The sequence below is a fragment of the Myxine glutinosa genome, chromosome 3, assembly GCF_964187855.1.
Source record: "Myxine glutinosa chromosome 3, kmMyxGlut1.1, whole genome shotgun sequence".
NCBI lineage: Eukaryota > Metazoa > Chordata > Myxini > Myxiniformes > Myxinidae > Myxine > Myxine glutinosa.
The window spans coordinates 169849574-169875326 of record NC_136263.1 but is presented as its reverse complement, the minus strand read 5'-3'; the positions used below and the strand labels follow the sequence as shown (position 1 = coordinate 169875326).

At 40.1% G+C, this 25753-nt stretch overlaps 1 pseudogene; it reads right to left on the bottom strand.

The window, feature by feature from the left end:
* The window catches only part of LOC144891237 (uncharacterized), a 31056-nt pseudogene extending 5813 nt beyond the window's left edge, over positions 1–25243 (bottom strand).
* Positions 25244–25753: the final 510 nt, after the last annotated feature.

The following is a 25753-nucleotide window of genomic DNA, read 5'->3' as shown; positions in this document are numbered from 1 at the left end:
CTCCTGATGTTTTAAAATCTTGATATGAAGATATAAAGTGTGGCTCAGTTCTCATGTATGGTGTATCTATAACTCCTTCGTCCTTTGTCATTTCTAATTTTACTCCCATATAAAATTTAAGTGGTTTCATTTCTTTTAGTGTTTTTTCAATCAACGTTTGAACAGCAGGTTTAACTATTTCTACAGCATCAACTATAGACTCTGGTTCAGGAGGTTTGAAGTTAAAGACTCTTATTTTAATATGTCCTTTGAATGCACCATCAGAGTTTTTAATAGTAAACAATTTTGACAAGTGTTTGTTAGTTTTAAGATGGGCTTTAAACCCCTTCTTGAGGATGGTTGTTTTACAGACCTTACAATGTTTTGTTTTAGGTGGAAGAGGGGAAAGTTTGTTAAGAATGTTGTACGTATGTTTTGCCGTGAGAATATGTTGTTTATAATATTTTACTTCCTTCTCGCAAGTATCACAATAAACCATATTTATAGCGTGAGAAAACGTGGTGTTTTATATATATCGACTGTGCTTAAAATAAAACACTTTTGAGCTTTACAGCTCCGTTTTATATATATCGCTGTGCTTAAAATAAAACACTTTTGAGCTTTACAGCTCCGTTTTATATATATCGCTGTGCTTAAACTAAAACACTTTTTCACTCAGAATCATCGAAGTCATAACTATCACATGAATACTCAGAATCATACTCAGAGTCATCAATAAAGCTACTCTCATAACTATCATTTGAGCACAAACTATTAGTATCATAACTATCATCTGTGTTCAATGAAATACTATCATCACCATCGTCCGAGTTCAATGAAATACTATCATCACTATCGTCCGAGTTCAATGAAATAGTAAAATCTTCACTGCTGTAATGACTCATATTTAATTAGCAGAAAAACCTTTCCATCTATACCAATATACTTTCTTTCATTAACGGATTCAATCTCTACATTTTTAACATAAAAAGTTATCTTTAAATAATCTCTAACTATCATAGAACGAAATGACATTTCACCAGAAATATTAACATCATTCATTTTACTTAGATCTACACCCTTTGGATTATTAAAGTAAATACAAATTTCTCCACGAGTATTGTTGATGGTCTTATCATTCTTTTTCAAAGTATCGTGGTCAATCACTTTTTCAAGCTTTGAATAAATTGCCAGGAGTAGAGGAGAAACTTTTGTTAGATTTACTTTAATGGATGTCTTTCCAGGTATAGTTAGAGCTCTTCCTTTAAATGAAATAGAGGGGCTCATGTTATTTTCCATAACTGGTTTTACCCAAAAATTTCCATATTTATCTTTGTTGAATTTAACATCTTTGACATATTTTTCTATATCTTTCACTGAAGTAGAGATTGATTGAAATTTGTCTTTTGTGCTTTGAAACATTGTATTTATTAATGAATAAACTTGCGTTTAGTTTAAGTAAAAATTTACCATATAAATATGATAAGTTATGAAGGATATTTAGAATTTCCAGACTCTCCATATGATAAATTAGAGAATTGTCCGGCTTGTGATAGAATAGGGCTTAATAATGAGGGTTCATATAAACAATGTATTTTCTGTGATTTAATTTTAATTAATGATAATAAAAAATATAAAAATATAAATAACTCTTTTAAATTAGAACCAAAAATGAATTACTTTATAAGATTAATAAGAGAGATGAATGTTAAGTATTGTGATGATAATACACCATTTCTTTCAAGGGAAGAGACTATTTGTATTGAGGAAATGTATAAGGGTTTAATGATATTTATTATTCAAAATAATTTTAATGGAAATGTTAATACAAGATACTATATAAATAAAATAATGAATTATTTTGAAATTAAACCCGAACTCAGGATAAAATATAGAGTTTCTAAAATAGCTCAAAAAAAGTTAGATGACTTGTTTTCCAAATATATAAATGAATGATTTTTTTACCCGTTTGGGAAAATAAGATAAAATTTAATAACCATAAAAACATTCCAAATTCATTGAGATGTCTAATAGTTGGTTCAAGCGGATGTGGAAAAACCTGTTTACTTTTAAAGATGCTCCTTGGTCCTAATTTTTTAGATTATGATAATTTAATAATTTTTACAAAGTCTAGTTTTCAACCCGAGTATCAACTACTCTCACAGGGTTTTAATGCAGGTCTTAAAAAGGAAGACATTATCGGTTTATTTAAACTTCAAAACAAACTAAATGATTATACAATATTGAAGATATAATACAATTATTTTGTGATACACAGAAATCAAAATCGAAACCAAAACCCATAACTTGTATTCTCAGTGATAATACGGATGATATACCTTCACCTCAAGATTTAGATAAATCAAAAAAGAACCTCGTCATCTTTGATGATTGTGTTAATGAGAGAAACCAAACAGTAATGGATAGCTACTATACAAGAGGGAGACATTCTTCTTGTAATTGTATATATTGTTGCGGATATGGGATTTGGCCTCCATCCATATCCGCTTGTAAATATTCCCCTATTTCCCCAATACCCCCCAACTATCCCCAATCCCCCATTCCCTAGTCCCATTGCCTGTAAATAACACTCTGTAGAACCGACCTTCCCCTTTTTCCCCCATTAAATGTCGTGCCCAGGTCCACCGCATCTCACGTAGACAACTTTCGGACATCTTGCTAGTTATTCTTAGTCTATGTCAGTTAAGGACTCGTTTCCATTAATTCTGACTCTTCGTTGCACCAGAATGTGATTGTATGGCACCAGTAGTGAGTTTAGGACCTCCCCATACCTCCTCCCATCTTCCCCATGAAACAACAACTACAACAACGGCGCGCGGGGAGTGTGCGTCCTCACTCCGGCTTGGTTAGCCGCCATGCCCATGTGCTCCAGCGGGGTTACCACGAAGGGGCTGACTGTCGGCCCCTCGTCAAGGGCGGAGCCCGGTAACCCCCAGCACCCAATAAGAAGCAACGGGCCGATTCCATCTGGGGCGGAGCTAACGAGCCGAGGGCGTGTCACTCCCCGCCGGATATACGCAGCGACTGACCGGACGTGACGTCAGATGCGCCTCAGCCACGAAGGAGAAACAGACGCCACCTCCAGCGCGACGAGACCTCCCGCATCTCTGGACCGGCCCGGGTCGATTCTGCCCCTGCGCCAAGGTGCACCTTGAGCCTCGACTACCTGCCCTTCCTTGCCATCAATCCCCGTGTGAGTCAGTCTTGTCCTGTTTATCTGTGGTCTATCGGGGTTACTATAAGACCGTGATTAAGTGCCTACCTTCCTATGCTGTCTCTCTTGTCCTTGTAATCTAACGCTCCAAACTATTATAACCTCCTCCGGAGGTCTTGAGAACTGTACCCCTGGTGTCGTGTCATTTAATCCAGCCGTTGTGTCCTTTCCATAATTGATTTAGCATAGCGCGACTCGGCCAACGTTCGAGTATAATCGGGTAAACTGTGCAGACGCGGTCATACGAAACCGCTCGGTAAACCAACATCCACAACCGCGTCTGTAACATTTGGTGTCGAGGAGTTGGATTCGGACCTGGGACTAAATTTGTTAGGCCCAAATTTTGGAACACCAATTGTACCATTAGGGTAACAATTGGTGTTGGGAAGTGGAATTCGATCCGGAGCGCGTTTCACGCGCTCGAAATTATAACGGCGAAATTTGATTTTGTTTTACGAAAATAAAAACCCGAATTTTGAAAGTCGCGCTATGGCAGACCAAGACGGCTGGGTTCCGGTAGAAGAGAGTGAGGCAGGGTCGATCCAGGACCAAATTGAGGGACAAGAGGAGAGCGAAGCAGTGAGGGTAGCAGACGCACGAAATGGCGCCTCGCACATGGCCACGGTGACCACGCCCGCGACCGTGGTAGCGCCGCTGGTGGATTCGAACCTTTTCCTCCTGCAAATGAGGGCCCTTATGGAACAAATGGGTGAGCAATTGGAGGGCCAAATGGGGGTAATGGGGAACCGGATGGATGCTCAGAGTGAGCAAATGAGGGCTGATAGTGAGCGATTAGAGGGCCAAATGGGGGTAATGAGGGACGAAGCGAGGGGTACCGGTGAGGGATTAGACAAGAAATTAGAGGGGTTAGACAATGGGATAGAAGGGGTGAGAAATGGGTTAATGGGGGTAGAAAACAGAATGGCCGCTCAAGAGAATCAAATGGAAGGGATGCAAAAGGGGTTAGAGGGGTTAGAAAACAGTATGGAAGGCAAATTGAGGGACATGAGGGACCAAGCGGAAAGGGAAGTTAAACAAATGGAGCAGCGGATAGAGGGGGTCAGAATGGGGGTAGAAACCAAACTGGATGCTCACAGGGAGGAAATGGAGCAGATGAGGGTGGCATCTGGGCAGGAGATTCAAGTGATGGGAGAAGAGATCAGAAGAGGTGTGAGTGAGGAGGTCGGAGGAGTGCGCGAGGAGGTGAGGCACTGTAAGGAGCACATGGAGAAGGAGGTGAGAAAGGGGACTATAAAATTGCAAGGGGGCATAGAGGACCTGACGCAGGAGGTGGAACAGCTGACGGAGGGACAAAAAGGACTAACGGAGCAGGTTCAAAGGAACACTGCGGTATTAGGAGGGTTAAAGGCGACACAGAAAGAACTAAAAGATGACTTGATAGCGACGAAGAGGGAATGTCAGATGGTACGTGAGGGACTGACAACGAGGTTGGACGAGGTGATAGAGGTAATGGAGACGAAGGACCGGCAGGTGAGGACGCACATGGAAACGGTCAAGGTAGCCTTGGAGGACGAGCTTGAGGAGACGTACCGGGACATAAAAGAGGTGAAGCAGAAATTAGAAGAAGTGGAAGAAGGGGTGAGCGAAATTAAGAAGCGACGGAGAGGGGATAAGAAAGAGATAAAAGAGGAGATAAAAGAATTGGTCCGAAGTCTGTGTTCGGATCGTGATGATGTGCTCATTAACCAGATGAGGGATTCGCAGGTGATGGAGGAGAAGCGAAGAGGAAGAGGACCCGGTGTAAGTGGTGACCAATATGGTCGTGCGTATGATGCGCCAGGGGATTTAAGAAGCTTTGGGGTCGAGATGGACCCGGGTGTTCGTGAGAGGCCGTTGGTGAAGTGTGCGACAGGTCTGGTGTGCGAAAAAGGAGGTGTGCAAGAAAGTCCGACTCTGGGGTGTGTGAGGAAAAAGTGCGTGCCAAGGAGTGAGGGTGCTGGCGAGAGTGAGTCGGTCGTAGCGCGTGTGCGAGGGAGCACATGGAAGCGCGGTGTGGTAAGTGTTACAGAGGGTGTGACGGGAGAGTGTGCGCAGGAGTGTGCGCGAGAAAGGTGTGTGACGGACAGGTGCATGGGGAAAGAGTGCGCTGTCAAAGGCAGGGAAGAATGCACGCCTGTGGTGAGTGTTACAGAGGGTGTGACGGGAGAGTGTGCACGAGAGAGGTGTGTAACGGACGGGTGCATGAGGAAAGAGTGCGCTGTCAAGAGTAAGGGTGAGTGCGCTGTCAAGAATGGAGGTGAGAGTAGTGAGAGTGACAAGGAGCGTGAGTTGGTTGTGACAGGTGAGAAAGGATGCACACCTGGAATGGTAGAGTGTGAGTGGGAATGCACGCTGGAATTGGTAGTGAGGCACGTGGTTGGGTGTGCGAATGAGAGCACACCTGTGATTGTCACAGAGGAGGTGACCGAGGAGGGGGCGCGAAGAGGTGTGTTGGTGAGGTGTGCGACCAACGAATGTGTGCCAAAGTGTTCGGTGGTCAGGTGTGTGACCAAGGCTGTGAGTGGAATGAGGGTACCTGGGTGTGTAAGGAAAGGTACGAGGAGCATGGGAACGGCTGGATGTGTGAGCAAGGAACGGGCTGCGGGGTGTAAGCATGCAGGTGAAGCATCGACGTTAAACGGGTTAGAGGTTAGAGCGACTTTTAGCCGAATCGGGCCCTCGGTGCGTGCTGGGCCTCGCTTTGAACGGCCGCGTCCGTGCTCCACTAGGCGGAGCGGGCAGCCCGATAGGAAGGGTCGTCATGGCGACCACTTTTTGTTGAGGCATTCCGGCAGGTCGAGATCGAGCCATGGGATGGCTCCGTGCCGAGGAGGTGCGTGGGATCTCGGCCCGGGTAAACCTCCTTCCCTGCACCGAATGCGGGACGTATCCAGCCGCTGGCACCAAACAACCCGCATTCATTGCTCGGCTTTACGAAGCCGGGCTTTGGACAGGAATTGGCGCACCGAGAGGCATTAGTGAGTAGACTGTGTGATGAGGTTAGTGTTTTGGCCCCGAAATTAGAAAAAAAACGAAATTTGATGATTGGCAAGGGATTGGCAGTAATGATTGGCAGATGATGAGTAGTGATTGGCAAATTTTTGATTTGTTGAAATTTGATGTGCAAAATTGGTAGTGGGAGATGCCCGATGTGGTGGGATGGCAACTCTGTCATCCCTCACAAAGTGGGGGCAAATGCGCAATAGCTTATGGGGTTGATGGCAGTGAAAACTAGCCGGGGTGGGTTAGGATATTGATAGGGATCTAGCGAAGATGACATTAGGTGACGTTAAGTTTAGTTAGTGACTGATACCTGTAGTGGGGACGCAGGTAGATTAGTATGGATGATAATGACGAGGGAGCGCAATAGTTTAAAGGGACGACTGGGAAGCGCAAGTTTCAGAAGGGAGTAGTTAGCTGAGATGATGCCGTGTGTGTGAGAATTGAACAGGTGTGAGAACTGGACAGGTGTGTGGAGCAGTGTATGAGTAGTGAGTGTTGTGGATCAGCGCGAATGCGCTTGGGGAGAGAAGGGTGCAGGTGGCACCAGGTGTGAGAGCACAGGTGTGCAAGTACAGGTGTGTGGAGAGAGTTGGAGTAAGTGGTACGGAGTGGTGTGCATGGTGCGAAGGTGTGAATGGGGGAAGAGTGGACCCCCATCACGGATACCCGGGGCGGGTAGTGTAAGTGTTAGGTAGAGGGTATAGGTAAATTGTGGTTGGATATTGGCATTTGTGGTGCGGTTGCAGAATGGTATTGTGGATGGGTGCATTAGTGTTGTGGAAATGGCTGGGCGTGTAGCCTGTTAGTGTGTGTAGTTGGTTTGGGCACTCCACCACTGTGAGGATGTCGGCCAGGTGGGGCCGCAGGTGGGCTCTGGGAGCCGGTAGAGTTGTGGATGGGGCCCGAGGATCCGGAGGACGGACCCGTGTAGCCCAGTGCCAGAGAGGGCACCGAGTGGGGAGAGCGCCAGAGGGCCTTCCCCAGGTAGTTAGGTTAGGGTAAGGAGCAGGTAAGCTCGGAGGCAACTGCAGTGGTGGAGGTGTGCAGGTGGGTAGACCCGCTGGGAGAGGTACATGCCACAGCCCAGAAATTGTGCGAGGGCACCGGGAGATGAATCGGGGGAGTGAGACCCCAAATTGAAAAGCACCACAGTTTGGTCAATGGGAATTGGTTTTTAGAACCCATAGTGTAAGTTGGCCAATGGATTGGCAGGGAAAGACCCCGGGTAATGTAAAGTTGTTAAAGTCATTTAGGAAATAGTTAGGATTGATGAACCTGTCGCACCATACGCAGCCACTTACCTGTGGTGATGATGATGACTCCACACCTGTGTTTTCTTTGTTCTGTGTGCAGGAAATGAGAATTGCTGTGTGGATTGGTGAGACGCATCACGACGTGGATGAGACATTGGGGTGATTCCATCTCTCCCTCCTTAGGAGGGACTGATGATGAATTGGTAATGGCAAATTTTGATGTTCAGTTGGAGATGGCAAATTTTGATGAGAGTTGAAAATGGCAAATTTGATTTCGTTAGGAGGGAGAGAAGACGAATTTGGTTTATGGGAGGAACGGGGAAGACAGTAGGGACGTTTGTTGATTTGTAAAATAGATGTTTATGGGTAGTGTTGTGTTTTGTGGATACAGTAAGGGGTAAGGGAGGGGCCATGTAGGTTACCTGGTGGGGGGGGGGGGGGCGTACGGTAGGAACGTACCTGTCTCACCTGGTTCCCATGTGCCCCCAGTGTGCATCATCTTGTATTGCGTGCACTTTTGCGCCCTTACCACCTTACTCACTTGTCTCCTTCTTTTGTCTCCCACCTCCGAGGATCTGGCTTTGGGGCAGAGAGAGAGAGGAGAGAGAGGTGCTGGCTCCGCAGTTGTGGGCCTGCACTTTCGCTGCTTGCTGCCGGGATCGATACACCATATGGACCGCAATGTTTGTGGCCACCCACCATGGACCGCAGTTCTTTTGCGGGCAAGCACCACCCATGGATGGACCTATGGGTCAACGTGGCACCTATGCCATACAGGTGAACCACTAATAGTTGGCCCCCTGACGGCCACAATAAAGAAATGGACGCGGTTGGCGCCTTTCTTTATTTTTAAAGAAGCCAGAACACCAAGTGCACCACACGAAGGCAAGACCAGCGGCAGAACATCGGCCGGCTGCGACACCACCGGTGATTTATAGACACTTTATTGGTGCACCGGATGGTGCTGACTGTACATGATGGGGTGGTGCTTTTGGTGCTTGGAAGGGGTGCTCTGCACATTATTAAAGGCCGTAAGGCCACAGAGCACTCGTGGGTTGGTGTATCGATGCTGGCATGCGTGCTCTCTCTATGCATAACATCTGCATGTGTTCCTCCAAAAACAGGTCCTGGATCGTAGTGTAAATATCAGTGTAGTATCTATCTATAATTCCAGTAATCTCTGTGTGTGTGTGTGTCTGTGTGTGTGTATGCGACCGCTGTTTCTCGACAACTACCGGTCCGATATACTTGAAACTTGCCAGGTATATTGCTGGGGACCCGAGGATGTGCCTTTTCAAGGTTTGAAATTAATCGGACAAGTAGTTACCGAGCTATGGCGATTTCTTTACCAAACTCCGCAAGCCGTTCGCTTTGGACCAAACCATTGCATGTAAATAGAGGGGGGGGGGATTGTCACCGTACTCGCAAGCCGTTCGCTTTGGACCAAACCATTTCATGTAAATAGAGGGGGGGGATTGTCACCGTACTCGCAAGCCGTTCGCTTTGGACCAAACCATTTAATGTAAATAGAGGGGGGGGGGGGGGGTTGTCACCGTACTCGCAAGCCGTCCGCTTTGGCTTTGCGAATGGACCAAACCATTTCATGTAAATAGAGGGGGGGGATATAATTTTGTACGGGCATGCCCTAGTTGTAAATAATGCTCCCTACCGGCTGTATGTTTAGTTTGCGAATTCTTTCCGCGATTCGGTTATCCTGTGGGTGTGTTTCTGTGAGGAGAAGGGTGCAACGTCGCAGGGGGACATATTTACTCATTTGTGAACATCTGTAAAACTGTCGCACTCAGGGTAGAGTTAATAGTAGAGGGAACTACATCTGAGTGCCACACTAAAGTAGGTAAAAATTTATCGGGTCGGTACGCCCCGAGGGTAGAGAAGGGTGCAATGTTGCGGATATGGGATTTGGCCTCCATCCATATCCGCTTGTAAATATTCCCCTATTTCCCCAATACCCCCCAACTATCCCCAATCCCCCATTCCCTAGTCCCATTGCCTGTAAATAACACTCTGTAGAACCGACCTTCCCCTTTTTCCCCCATTAAATGTCGTGCCCAGGTCCACCGCATCTCACGTAGACAACTTTCGGACATCTTGCTAGTTATTCTTAGTCTATGTCAGTTAAGGACTCGTTTCCATTAATTCTGACTCTTCGTTGCACCAGAATGTGATTGTATGGCACCAGTAGTGAGTTTAGGACCTCCCCATACCTCCTCCCATCTTCCCCATGAAACAACAACTACAACAACGGCGCGCGGGGAGTGTGCGTCCTCACTCCGGCTTGGTTAGCCGCCATGCCCATGTGCTCCGGCGGGGTTACCACGAAGGGGCTGACTGTCGGCCCCTCGTCAAGGGCGGAGCCCGGTAACCCCCAGCACCCAATAAGAAGCAACGGGCCGATTCCATCTGGGGCGGAGCTAATGAGCCAAGGGCGTGTCACTCCCCGCCGGATATACGCAGCGACTGACCGGACGTGACGTCAGATGCGCCTCAGCCATGAAGGAGAAACAGACGCCACCTCCAGCGCGACGAGACCTCCCGCATCTCTGGACCGGACCGGGTCGATTCTGCCCCTGCGCCAAGGTGCACCTTGAGCCTCGACTACCTGCCCTTCCTTGCCATCAATCCCCGTGTGAGTCAGTCTTGTCCTGTTTATCTGTGGTCTGTCGGGGTTACTATAAGACCGTGATTAAGTGCCTACCTTCCTATGCTGTCTCTCTTGTCCTTGTAATCTAACGCTCCGAACTATTATAACCTCCTCCGGAGGTCTTGAGAACTGTACCCCTGGTGTCGTGTCATTTAATCCAGCCGTTGTGTCCTTTCCGTAATTGATTTAGCATAGCGCGACTCGGCCAACGTTCGAGTATAATCGGGTAAACTGTGCAGACGCGGTCATACCAAACCGCTCGGTAAACCAACATCCACAACCGCGTCTGTAACAATATCTTAGTCAATCATATTTTCAACTCCCTCGACGCTCAATAAGAAACAATGCCAATACTTTTATTTTATTTAAGTTAAATTCAATAGATGTAAATAATTTTTGGAGAGATAATTGCTCTACGTTATGTAGTAAAAAAGAATTTGAAAATTATTTGAAACACACGATTGAAAAATATAAATATATTGTTGTGAAACAAGATGAGATATTAAAGGATGTATTTTTATTTTAAACATAATTACATATATAAATGATAACTATTATTATTAATCTTGTGGGTAAATCTGCTTCAGGAAAGAACTTTCATAAATCTAAACTCTTGAATAGTAAAAATGAAAAGATTGTAAGTTTTTTTTAAAAACACCCTATGATTCGTTTTGTGAGTACTACAACCAGAGCAAAGCGACCAGGAGAAGTAGAAGGGAAAGATTATTACTACATTTCAATGGAGGAACATATGCGATTGAGGAACGAAGGTCAAATATTTGAGGAGGTCTCTCTTGGTTCTACAAAATATTCACATTGTAAGAGTGAGTTAAATAAAGTAAAATCTAATGGTCTTGGGATTTTAGAAACTAATCCTGAAGGAATGAGACAAATTATTAAACAATTGTGTGGTGATGGAGCTAAGATTTTATCATTCGGTTTTGATATCGATGAGGAGACTCAACACAAACGTATGAAAAGCAGAGATACAAGTATTAGTGAAGAAGAAATAACAACTCGTATTAATACCAATAAAGAATTGGATGAAATATTTAAAGAAAAGGATTTATTTCAACACATTTACTATAACTAGGGCATGCCCGTACTATATCTATATCTAAAATTATATCCCCCCCCTCTATTTACATGAAATGGTTTGGTCCAAAGCGAACGGCTTGCGAGTACGGTGACAACCCCCCCCCCCCCCCTCTATTTACATGAAATGGTTTGGTCCATTCGCAAAGCCAAAGCGAACGGCAGTTACGAATCGCAGTTACGATGAATCGCAAAGTAGTTTTAATTAGTTTTAAAACATAGTTTAACGGCAACATAGTTTGCCGACGGGAAATAAATGAATACGCTCTCAAATGTGCCATCCGAGGCAGAGTCTGTTCGCCACGTTTGGCACACGTGATAGCTCGCTGCTCTCTGATTGGTTGAATCGTTTTTTGGACATAGCTCGGTAACTACTTCTGCGATTAATTTAAAACCTTGAAAAGGCACATCCTCGGGTCCCCAGCAATATACCTGGCAAGTTTCAAGTATATCGGACCGGTAGTTGTCGAGAAACAGCGGTCACAGACAAACATACAAACAAACATACACACAGAGATTAGTGGAATTATAGATAGATGACAAAGAAAAGGAAAATTTTCCCATTGACCTTTACAATTCATTAAATGATATTTTTCAATAAATAAATACAGAAAATGAATACCGAAGAAAGAGTAAGAAAGTTTAAAGAACATCAAGAGTTGGTTTCAAAAGTTGTAAAGCAACAGGAAGAGATAAAGAAGAAACGGAGACAGAAACTAACTGGTGAAGAAGCCTTTGAAAGAAAACAAGAGAAATTTTTTTAACTGCTTTTAAAAACTCAACACCCTACAGTTCCCACGGTAGAATTTACTCCGAAAAAACTTCAAATGCTCAAAGATTTTAGTCAGATAACAAAACAAGAACTTGGAAAATTAGAATATAATGATGAAGAATTATTTCAGAAACTTGAGGAGGTAAATCAACCCCCTAATTATGTAGTGGAAGCTCTTCAAAACAATGAATATTTGGCAGATTCAAAAACCAGAGCAGGTCTCATTCCAACAGAAGAACCAGCAGTGTTCCATCTTGTGAAAGAAAAGGTATTGATATTTAATGATGAATTGATGTTCTTGAGTTCTACTCAACCAAATGTTAAATTAACTCCAAGATTAATGTTTCTTCTAACAAACCCCGGATTCAGCGGTTCAAAATATTTTGAGGAACCACTTGATATGGAAAGAGAGGAAGATAGGGTATATATTGAGTTGCTAAATGCACTTGATTATGGAGTTTCTGTTGCTGGTAAAAGTAAGAAGAATGAGAAGGAGAAACATATTATTGATGCTTTAAGTAAGCTTGGTTCGGGTGTTAGTTTTCTTCCAAATGACCCATCACAATTAGTTAATAGGCTATTATTGTTGTTAGGTAGTAAGAAGGCTGGAAACAACAATTGTTTTAATGAATCCTCAGCCATTTTAGATCAGTTGATGAATATGAAAATAATTAATAAATGTCAATGCAAAGATATTTTATTAGATATTAAATAAGATGAGAAGCACAATTCTTAGTTTTAATTTCACAACGAGCGATTACACAGCTTCATTCCCTTACCCACTACAACTTGACCCCCTTACCTCATATGAGGCATCTTTATTGTCGATGGAAACTTATAATACCTTGTTTAATATCACAGAGAAAAACAACAAGTTTAGTTATAATCCAGGAAGTGGATATAAAACTATAACCGTTTCACCTGGAGCTTATGTGATTTCTCAAATATCTTCAGAAGTCTCTCGCCTTATGAAAGAAAAAGGTGATGAACCAAAAAATATTGTAATAGATATTCAAAAACACACTTCAAAATCAACTATTAAACTTAAAAATAATTATAAAGTTGATTTCACGATTGAAAATTCGTTTAGAGAGCTATTGGGTTTCTCTTCAAAAAAGATTGAAAATAACGGGACGTTTTACAGTGATAATGTTATCCAAATATCCTCCGGTATAAATTCAGTATTAATTCATTGTGATTTGATTGATGGTGCTTATAACGATGGAATAAGAACAAATACAATATTTTCATTCAGTGCATACTCAACCCCGATTGGTTATAAATTTAATATGGAACCAAAAAATCTTGTCTATTTACCTGTGTCAGGAAAAACCATATACAGAGTAAATTTTAGGATAACCGACCAAGATAATCGTATGATATCCTTTAATGATGAAATTATATCCATCAGAATTCACCTACGTGAAGTTTTTCAATAAATAAATAATGGTTATTGTGAGAAAACATGAGTTGGGAAAATATAAAATAATTACAGGGGAGGGCATGTACCTTTCACCATACTATACAAGGTATGTGGGTAGAGGATACTATAAACCTAAGAGACAACGAGGTGTAGGTCATCAATTTCGAAATAAAGGAGATGGGATAATTGATACTCTAATGGGTATTGGTTCAACCATCCTTAAACATAAAGACCTAATTGGTTCAACTGCTTCTGCCGTGGGTTCAGTTGCGGGTGCTATAAAGAGTATAAAAGATGCTCAAAAGGAGTCTCATAAATTACAAGCAATCAAAGAAATAAAAAAAGGTAAAACTCAACTATCTTCACAAGAACGACAAAAAATCATTAAAATACTTGGGTCAGGGTTTCAACAATTTTAATGCTATATAAATACAAGTATGGAAGCGATTGATAGTATCTATGATTTGGATGATACGATTATCATTTCAAACTCCACTAAAAAGGAAGACTATTTTAAGGTAAATGCTATAACAGGAACAGACTGGAATTCAAACGGAACAAAAAGTTTTGAAATAAATAATCAACAAACTTACTTGAATATAGCTGATAGTTTCTTGCTGTGTAAATTTAAATTCACTAAGGCTGCGAATAATACTAATGCTACACTCGTAAATGATTTCTTCTGGAAAATGTTTGACAGTGTCCGCCTGTATATTGGAACACAAGAGGTTGAAGTGGTTGATTATGTCTCTGCTACATCTGAAATGATGAAATTTACACTATATTCGTTTAGTGATAGATTGGGTAAGGGAGCTGTTGAAGGTTTTATTCCTGATATGTCAACGGGAACAAATGCTGACCCCGGTTATAGTCAAAGGAAGTCAATGTATAATGATGAAACAAAAGCAGAGACTAGTTTTACCGTAGCAGTACCTCTTAAAGGTATATTTGGATTTTGTGATTATGATAAAGTTTTGTATGGGCTTAAAATTAGATTTCAACTACAAAGGAATGATAATGTAAATAGATTGCTTTTTGGGGCTCAAAATGCTTTTGGTGATAATAATAAATTTGTTATTAATGATTTGTGTTGGTATATTAGTGAATATACTCCTAATCTTAAAACGGAAGAGATGTTAAATAGAAGACTTAACTCAAAGAAACCACTAAATGTATCATCTATCTATAATTCCAGTAATCTCTGTGTGTATGTATGTATGTATGTATGTATGTATGTATGTATGTATGTCTGTGACCGCTGTTTCTCGACAGCCACGGGTCCGATATACTTTAAACTTGCCAGGTATATTGCTGGGGACCCGAGGATGTGCCTTTTCAAGGTTTCATATTAATCGGACAAGTAGTTACCGAGCTATGTCCAAAAAACGATTCAACCAATCAGAGAGCAGCGAGCTATCACGTGTGCCGAACGTGCCGAACAGACTCTGCCTCGGACGGCACATTTGAGAGCGTATTCATTTATTTTACGTTGGCAAACTATGTTGGCGTTAAACTATGTTTTAAAACTAATTAAAACTACTATCTATAATTCCACGGGTCCGATAAAAAACACCGTACTCGCAAGCCGTTCGCTTTGGACCAAACCATTTCATGTAAATAGAGGGGGGGATTGTCACCGTACTCGCAAGCCGTTCGCTTTGGACCAAACCATTTCATGTAAATAGAGGGGGGGGATATAATTTTAGATATATATATAGTACGGGCATGCCCTAGTACCTTAAAAGAAGATGTCAACACGTTAAACTGGAACACACTACCTACACTTGGAATTTAGGTGTTCTTCAAGGAAAGCCACGATACCTATGGCTCATTTTTAAGAAACCAGATGGAGATGAAGGCACTGATAAGAATAATGCGCTGAGTGATAATGCTAAGGTGAAACAACTTCGGGTTTCTCTTGATGGCACATTTTATCCGCGAGATAGATTGGAAATTGATTGGGAAAAAAATGATTATGCGGAAGCCTACAAGTCCTACCAAAAGGTGTGTGAAAGTAATGGTAATAATGATCCTATTTTGGATATGGTTGCGTTTCAAAAACTTTATACAATCTACGCAATTGACCTGAGTTCTCAAAAGGAAACTATAAAGTCTAATCGAGTGGATACTTCTCTATACATTGAAAGAGGGGAGAGTGAAGAGGTTAATGCATATTGTTTGCTTTTGGAGGAAACAGAATTACAGATTAATACAGATAATGGTGTTATGATTAATATCACATAGGTTTTTTCTCATAAATAAATGGTTGGGGTATATGTTAATCAAATCAATCTTAATAAATTAACATCTTGTATTCAAAATCAAAAGCCTTGTATTATTAATGTTAATACAATTCAAAGAAAAGGAGCTGTAAGAATTGATGTTTTACTCACACACACACAAGTAAAAACACTAAATGATGTTGGATCTCTTAAAATTAAAATGACGAAACCTATGTTAAATAAATATTCAATAGACGAGTCAAGAGGAGGATTTCTCCCGTTTCTAATTCCTTTATTTGCTGGTTTAAGTGCGGCGGGAGCATTGACTGGTGGTATTTCAGCAGCGGTAAAAACTGCTAACGAAAGGAAGGCACAACTAAAAGCTCAAAAAGAATTGGAAAGACATAACAAGGAGTTGGAGAAACAAATTAGTGGAAGTGGTGTAATTGTAGATTTTGCTCAAAAACTTGAAAGTCTACCTGATAAAGCTAGATTGTTGGTTGGAGATATGCTTTCCTCTATCGCTCAAGCAGGTGTTAAACTAACTAAACGGGGTAATGGATTGTATCTTTCTCATAAATAAATGGATAAATGGTTTAAACAATTTGGAAAGAATACAACGTCAAATATAGAACTAGCTAAGTATTGTAAAACACTAAAAATTGATAATGTGGTTATTTGTATGAGAGATGAATTAATACATATAAATAAGAATACAAAGAATATTATTATGAATTTAGACACACAGAATGGTTCTCATTGGGTTTGTATTCATAATAGTCAGGATAAATATTATTTTGATAGTTATGGTATGCCACCACCTGTTGAAGTAATACAATTCTTACAGAATGGTGTTTATCAAACATTTCAAGTTCAAGTAATTAATTCTAAATGTTGTGGTCAATTATGTTTATATGTATTATTTCAACTCAACAATAATGAAAATTTTTATGATATCATTTTTAATCTAATATAAATGATTTATGTTCGAAAAGATGGTTCTATCTTTGGAAAATCCTCTCAGGATATTGATTTATCAAATTATTATACAAAGGCACAGGCTGAACGACAAAAATATAGTGTAAGTAAAAATATTAATATGAAGAATACTTATAAATTCATCAATTATCCAAACCCTACAGATGCGAATGACTTAATTAGATTAAGTGATTTATCACAATATATATATTTAAAGAAAACAGCACGTTTTGTTAAACAAGTAAAATTTACAACCACAACACCTGGTTATACTGACCATACACCTTTCCTCATTGAATTTAACTACCTGCTTACAATTGAATTTTATAAAGAAGGACATATAGTGAATATGCGAATTAATAATTGGGGGTATGATATGCCTGATTTAGGGTATAATTGGTCTTTTTCAATAAACATAGAAGACCTACATGATTTAAATCAGTCTCGTAAAGAAGAATATTATCCACTTGGTGAAGATAAGGATTTATGTGGAAGTACAATTAATAAACAACAAATACATGGTTTTAAGAAAAGAAAAATATATGATAGTATAGCGATGGTTAGCATGACAAAGAAGGAAGGTCATGAGATAAGGATAGAAAGCCAAGGAATACAAACCAATTTGGTAGTGGGAAGATGGGGTGGTATTACCTGTCATAATATTAATCTCACATATATTTCTGATACATAAATGGCAGGAAGAAGACTACAAGAGAATTATAATTTTTGTATTCAAGGATACCTACAAGAAAAGGGTGCTCGGTATTACATACCTTATGATTTGGAGCATATACATGGGAATTTTGTCATTAAAAACTGGCCTTATACTGATATTGTTAAACCCACAAATAGAGACTTGTTTAAAATATTAAATAAAAATGAACTTCTCAAAGTTATGAAATATAAAACTCTTTTAGAAATCGTCAACAAATCTTATTGGTATCCTATTATGAGAAAAATAATTATAGATACAAGAATATCTCAAAATCCAGATGAGTATATGTATAATATTCTTTGGGGCTCAAGCTCAAGGGTAGCAAGGGATGAGGAAGGAGTTAAAGAAGAGAAGGAGGAAAGAGAGAAGGAGGAGAAGGAGGAAAGGGAGAAAAAGAAGAAGGAGGAAAGGGAGAAAAAGGAGAAGGAGGAAAGGGAGAAAAAGGAGAGGGAGAAAAAGGAGAAGGAGGAGAGGGAGAAAAAGGAGAGGGAGGAAAGGGAGAAAAGAGAGAAGGAAGAGAGGGAGAAAAAGGAGAAGGAGGAAAGGGAAAAAAAGGAGAGGGAGGAAAGGGAGAAAAGAGAGAAGGAGGAGAGGGAGGAAAGGGAGAAAAGAGAGAAGGAGGAGAGGGAGCAAAGAGAGAGGGAGGAAAAATATAAAAAGATGGAAATCAGTGAGATTAATAAAAGATTGAAGGTATTACAGCAAATAAATCAAACTCAACGCACTGAGGAGGAAAATAAAGAAATGAAAAGTCTAATGGAAATATTATTTTCAAGAATAACGGCGTCAATGTCTTCACTTTCAGGGAGGAGATTTAAACGAGAAAGTGGTGAAGAAGAAGAAGAAGGAAAAGATTATGTGGTTGATGATGTTGGTGTTATTGACTCTCGTTAGTTTTATTTGTAAATAAATGGAGGAGAGAGTGAAGGCATTCCTTAGGATTCTTTATGTTTTAAAAATTAAGATAGAAATGTATATGTTGAAAACCAAAAAGGTTTTGATCCTCTGTCGGAATTTTTCTGATAAATAAATATGAGTTATTGTCTCAAATGTAAAAAGAAAACTAAATCTAAAAATATCTCTTATGTTAAAGCTAAAAATAATAGAGTTTATCAAAAAGGAATATGTCAAGTGTGTGGCTCTAAAAAGTGCCAATTCATCTCTCCTAAAAGAGGAGGAGACATACAAAGGTTTCTCTCAGGAAGTAAATTTACAACAACTGGAATTCCAGGGGAATTACATCTACCTGGATATTCGTTCTGTGGTCCTGGAACAAACCTAGATAAAAGATTAGATGAGGCTGACAATCCTAAATCTTGGTCTAAACCTTTAAATAGGGTTGATGAAGTGTGTATGAAGCATGATATTGCTTATGGGAAAACCGCTACATTGGATGAAAAACATGAAGCAGACAGAGAAATGTTATATAATTTGTCTTTGATACAAAATCCTACATTGAGAGAGAAAGTTGATAGGTTTATTGTTAAAAAAATGATAAGTGTCAAATTGAAACTTGGTCTTGGTTATTCACCCTAAAAAAACTATTAGACTCCAATGATGTTATCAAGACTGAGGAGCTTTTGGCTAATGAATTACACAATCCTATAATCACAAAGTTTAAAAGAAGGAAAGTTTATTCTAAATACACCGACCACATATGGTCCGCTGATTTAATTGAATTGAATAATGACAGGGGATACAGGTATGCTTTAACCGTTATTGATTTGAGGAGTAGATTTGCCTGGGTTGTTCCGTTGAAAAACAAGAGAGGTAATACTTTAATGTTAGCCTTTAAGCTAATATTTGATAGGGATAAAAGGAAACCAAAAAAGTTATGGACCGATGAGGGAACAGAGTTCTATAACAAAATATTTATGAAATTTCTTAAAGGGGAGGGTATTAAATTATACAGCACATTTAATGAAGGAAAAGCAGTTGTTATTGAGCGTTTTAATCGCACTTTGAAAGAGAGACTATATTAAAAATTCACACAACTCGGTTCTCAAAAATGGGTGTATTTAATTCAGGATATTGTAGATAATTACAATAATACTGTTACAGACGCGGTTTTAGATGTTATTTTACCGAGCGGTTGGTATTACCGCGTCCGAACAGTTACTCCCCGATTAGAACCCGATTCCACCCGACGTTGACCAGATCGCACCGCAGATATTCAATCGGGAAACCTCTAAAGCGACCGAAAGAGAATGAAAAGAGAAGAAGACAGAGTACGGAGGAAGAACAGATTTATTATACACACACAAGCAATGGATGGAAGAAGCAGTCACACAGCGAATCGTTAACTTACACTATTCATTTTACTTAACCCCAAGACAACGAGTAGGACAGACGACGTTCACACTTACTCGGGGGATATTGCAGGCAGGTAGGGCTTGAGGTGGATTGCTGGAGAGGGAGGAGGGTCGGAGGCAGCAGCTCTCAATTCCTCGCGGTTTTTGGCGGGAAAACCCTTCGTCGCGTATCCGCTGCCGATGCTTTAGACGTCACGCGCTGGCTCGGGCACACCTGCTCCTCTCCTTGTGGTGGAGCCGTCTCCCTCCTTTCAGCGCGTCTCTCCAAAGCTGGTTTCCTTTCCGAGTACCTCTCCTCTTTGGCTTGGAGCATTTCGCATCTCACCGCTCCTCTTGGTGCTGCCTCTTCGCTCCTCTCCCAGGTCATCTGGTAAAGCAGTCCCTTACAGTCGCTTTTATAACTTGGGGTGGAATCAAGCCGCCGGCTGCGAGGGCACGCCTACCGGGTCGCTCACCGCGGTGCTGATTGGACATGCGACCCTCTGGCTCACTCCTCCCCTCTATGACGAGGTGGAGACACGCCTTTCTTCTCCGAGATTAGCACATGGGCAATGGCGGCTTGCGGGATTGAACACAACTCGCACCCTTTTGAAAGGAACTTTGGAGAGCGGAGATGATTTGGGGAAATTGGAAGGGCCTACGCTTATTTTGTTTGATACAATGCAAAGTCAATCTAGTGGGAAACACATATTTAACCTACATAGAATAAGGAAATAAACTATTTAAAAAGATCTATCGTGACCTGCGTGTAAGTTTCATGGAATTAACTAGGAGGACGGCTGCGACCATTATTTACATTACCAGGGTGTTTACCATACTTTTGTAACGTTCACATTGTAACGTTTTCACATTCGTTACACTTCCTCCAAAATTGTTACACTTCTCAAAGAAACCGTTACACTTCTCAAATTCGTTACACTTCTCAAAACCGTTACAATACAGTTCATTCATCAACAAAATCAAAACCATCGGAAACATTTACAAAATTAGAATATGAAAAGGAGATTAATTTGAGAAAGCCCAAGTTTAAAGTTGGTGATATTGTGAGAATATACAAATGGAAAAGTCATTTTGAGAAAGGTTATACACAAAAATGGACTCGTGAATTATTTAAAATCATTGATGTAATGGATACAGTCCCTTGGACCTACAAATTATATGATTTAAATGGAGAAGAAATCTTGGGTTCATTTTACTCGCAAGAATTACAAAAAACACAAGTAAGCAGATAATACCCTTGAAAATAATAAATAAATAAATAAAATGTAATGGGGATACGTTTTTAAATCTGTGAACCCTAAACACAGAATCCCACAACTTTTTAGTTTGGGCTTAACTTTTGTGTGTGTATAATGGGGATACGTTTTTAAATCTGTGAACCCCAAACACAGAATCCCACAACTTTTCAGTTGGGGCTTAACCTTTGTGTGTGTGTGTATGTGTGAGTGAGTCATAATAATATACAAACCCTAACCCAACCCCATCCCTAACCCAACCCCATCCCTAACCCAAACCCATCTCTAACCCAAACCCATCCCTAACCCAACCCCATCCCTAACCCAGCCCCATCCCTAACCCAACCCCATCCCTAACCCAACCCCACCCCTAACCCAACCCCATCCCTAACCCAACCCCATCCCCAACCCAACCCCATCCCTAACCCAACCTCATCCCCAACCCCATCCCTAACCCAACCCATCCCTAACCCTCACATTCAAAATCCCATCCATAACCCAACCCCATCCCTAACCCAAGCCCAACCCTAACCCTCACATTCAAAATCCCACCCTAACCCAACCCCATCCCTAACCCAACCCCATCCCTAACCCTCACATTCAAAATCCCACCCTAACCCGAACATAATCTTTTTTTTTTCTTCTTTTTTAAATACGTATTTCATTTTTTTTTCCTCCTCTTCTTCCAATTCTGTCTTTCAAGGCTTTCAAGTTTGAAGAAGTAGAAATGGGAAGAAAGAATTTTCCAGCATTTTCTTCCTCGAACTTTCTTGATATTGCTTAAATCAAGCGTCATTAAACAAAGAACATTGTTCATTGCTTTAGAATGCAAAGAGTCTCCAAGATGGACCCCACAGGTAGAGTCTCCAAAATAAAACCAACTTTCCAAGTTCCCAAGGTATAACCACATTCCTGTTGAGCCTCCAAGATAGGTATCACATTCCGAGTCATCAAAACAAAACCCCCATTCCGAGTCTCCAAAAATATAACCATCTTTCCAAGTCTCCAAGGTAGAACCACAATTTTCAGAAATATTGGGGGTTTCCGTGATAAGTCTCACATAGTATAACTGCGGACCATCAGGGAAAACTTCCCTTTCCCAATTTTTTAGGGTTTCTATGATGTGTCTCACATAGTATAACTGCGGACCATCAGGGAGAACTCTCCTTGCCCAATTTTTTAGGGTTTCTATGATGTGTCTCACATAGTATAACTGCGGACCATCAGGGAGAATTCCCGTTTCCCAATTTTCAGAAATTTGTGGGTCTCCAATGTATGACTTGTATTCTGACTCATCAAGGTAGAACTTGTTCAGTGGGTTTTGTTTTGATAACTCACAACAAGTATCATCATGGTAAAACTCTTTTTCAGGATTTTGTGGATCTACAAGGTATAACTCTTTGGCTGGAACATCAAGGTAGAACTCGTTCTGGGGGTCTTGGTTGTTCAAAAAGTCTTCAAACAAAAAAATAACTTCATCCCAAGTTGTGTTAAAAGCAGAATTTTCATTTCGTATCTCAGATACAATTTCCTGTGAAAGAAAATAACAATGTATTAATTTAATACAATATTTTTATTTGTATAAATCAAGCTCTATGAATATTAAAATAAACTTTGTTAACTCTTACACGAGTCTCATCTAAAAAAAAAAAAATAAATAAATAAATAAATAATTAATTAAATAAATAAATAAATAAATAAACAAACTTACCTCCATTGATAAGAGGTTCGAGTCCAGTTCATCAATCTGAAGGTTGAGTTCTACACAGGTAGTAGGACTCCAAGGAATAGCAAAGTTATCCCATTCCATTTCGGCATAGTAGTCCATTCTCAAGTGAAGCAGAAAGCGTGTTTGAAAAAGCCTGTGTGGTCGGTGCCTTTTATAAGAAGGGCTGGGTGTGTGTCATTTCCTGTGGAAATTCCCTGGGCAAACCTGGGCGTGTCTTAACTGGAAATGATGTGATGGAAATTCCCTGAAAATGATGTAATGTATTACCTGGAAATGATACAATGCTGAAGAGTTTATAAAGTGGGTGGGACTTAACAAAGTAGGTGGGGCTTAGCAGAAGTGGGCGGGGCTTAGCAAAAGTGGGCGGGCATAGTAAAATATGGGCGGAGCTTACCAAAAGTGGGCGGAGCTTACCAAAAAGTGGGCGGCACTGCAGGCGCTCAGACAATAACATTGAGGGAGGTTTATCATTTTATTTTAGCTCAGTTCAAATATCTTGAGAAAGAACCAAACTCAAACATATTTTTTGTTAAATGTATTAGACGGTGAGGAGAGTTGTAGGAGAATTAAATTATTTCCCACACATAAACAAATATTTGTAGGGTCGTTGTTTGAGTGGGTCAAAGATGATTCACCAGATGATATTAAGAGTAAAAGGTTAAAAGGTCCATAAGGTCAGAAGGATCACAGGTTCACACAGAAGGACCATTGTTTAAGTGGTCTAATGAATAAGGATAACATGTCAAAAGGTTAGATGGTTCGTAAAGAACAGGGTGAGAGAAATAGCGGTGTTTAGGGGCAATGAGGGAGGGGAAAAATTAACATGTAAGTCAATGGGAAAATGAGAGTGTCCCAGAAGCAACATATATACACTACTGTTGTTACAGATGCATGTTTTCAGTCACTGCAAGATGAAGATTTCACTTTGGTAAGAATTGTCCAGGTTATTTTTAAAGGTTGTTACAGATGAATGTTTTCAGTCACTGCAAGTTGAAGATTTCACTTTGGTAAGAATTGTCCAGGTTATTTTTAAAGGTTGTTACAGATGCATGTTTTCAGTCAATGTAAGATGAAGATTTCACTTTGGTAAGAATTGTCCAGGTTATTTTTAAAGGTTGTTACAGATGCATGTTTTCAGTTACTGCAAGTTGAAGATTTCACTTTGGTAAGAATTGTCCAGGTTATATTTAAAGGTTGTTACAGATGCATGTTTTCAATCAATGCAAGATGAGATTTCACATTGGTAAGAATTGTCCAGTTTATTTTTAAAGGTTGTTACAGATTAATGTTTTCAATCACTGCAGGATGAAGATTTCACTTTGGTAAGAATTGTCCAGGTTATTTTTAAAGGTTGTTACAGATGCATGTTTTCAGTCACTGCAAGATGAAGATTTCACTTTGGTAAGAATTGTCCAGGTTATTTTTAAAGGATGTTACAGATTAATGTTTTCAGTCACTGCAAGGTGAAGATTTCACTTTGGTAAGAATTGTACAGGTTATTTTTAAAGGTTGTTACAGATGCATGTTTTCAGTCACTGCAGGATGAAGATTTCACTTTGGTAAGAATTGTCCAGGTTATTTTTAAAGGATGTTACAGATGATTGTTTTCAGTCACTGCAAGATGAAGATTTCACTTTGGTAAGAATTGTCCAGGTTATTTTTAACGGTTGTTACAGATGCATGTTTTCAGTCACTGCAAGATGAAGATTTCACTTTGGTAAGAATTGTCCAGGTTATTTTTAAAGGTTGTTACAGATGCACATTTTCAGTCACTGCAAGATGAAGATTTCACTTTGGTAAGAATTGTCCAGGTTATTTTTAAAGGTTGTTACAGATGCATGTTTTCAGTCACTGCAAGATGAAGATTTCACTTTGGTAAGAATTGTCCACGTTATTTTTAAAGGTTGTTACAGATGAATGTTTTCAGACACTGCAAGTTGAAGATTTCACTTTGGTAAGAATTGTCCAGGTTATTTTTAAAGGTTGTTACAGATGCATGTTTTCAGTCAATGTAAGATGAAGATTTCACTTTGGTAAGAATTGTCCAGGTTATTTTTAAAGGTTGTTACAGATGCATGTTTTCAGTCACTGCAAGTTGAAGATTTCACTTTGGTAAGAATTGTCCAGGTTATATTTAAAGGTTGTTACAGATGCATGTTTTCAGTCAATGTAAGATGAAGATTTCACTTTGGTAAGAATTGTCCAGGTTATTTTTAAAGGTTGTTACAGATGCACGTTTTCAGTCACTGCAAGATGAAGATTTCTCTTTGGTAAGAATTGTCCAAGTTATTTTTAAAGGTTGTTACAGATGCATGTTTTCAGTCACTGCAAGATGAAGATTTCACTTTGGTAAGAATTGTCCAGGTTATTTTTAAAGGTTGTTACAGATGCATGTTTTCAGTCACTGCAAGATGAAGATTTCACTTTGGTAAGAATTGTCCAGGTTATTTTTAAAGGTTGTTACAGATGCATGTTTTCAGTCAATGTAAGATGAAGATTTCACTTTGGTAAGAATTGTCCAGGTTATTTTTAAAGGTTGTTACAGATGCATGTTTTCAGTTACTGCAAGTTGAAGATTTCACTTTGGTAAGAATTGTCCAGGTTATATTTAAAGGTTGTTACAGATGCATGTTTTCAATCAATGCAAGATGAGATTTCACATTGGTAAGAATTGTCCAGGTTATTTTTAAAGGTTGTTACAGATGAATGTTTTCAGTCACTGCAGGATGAACATTTCACTTTGGTAAGAATTGTCCAGGTTATTTTTAAAGGTTGTTACAGATGCATGTTTTCAGTCACTGTAAGATGAAGATTTCACTTTGGTAAGAATTGTCCAGGTTATTTTTAAAGGCTGTTGCAGATGCATGTTTTCAATCACTGCAAGATGAAGATTTCACTTTGGTAAGAATTGTCCAGGTTATTTTCAAAGGTTGTTGCAGATGCATGTTTTCAGTCACTGCAAGATGAAGATTTCACTTTCTTAAGAGTTGTCCAGGTTATTTTTAAAGGATGTTACAGATGAATGTTTTCAGTCACTGCAAGATGAAGATTTCACTTTGGTAAGAATTGTCCAGGTTATTTTTAAAGGTTGTTAGAGATGCATGTTTTCAGTCACTGCAAGATGAAGATTTCACTTTGGT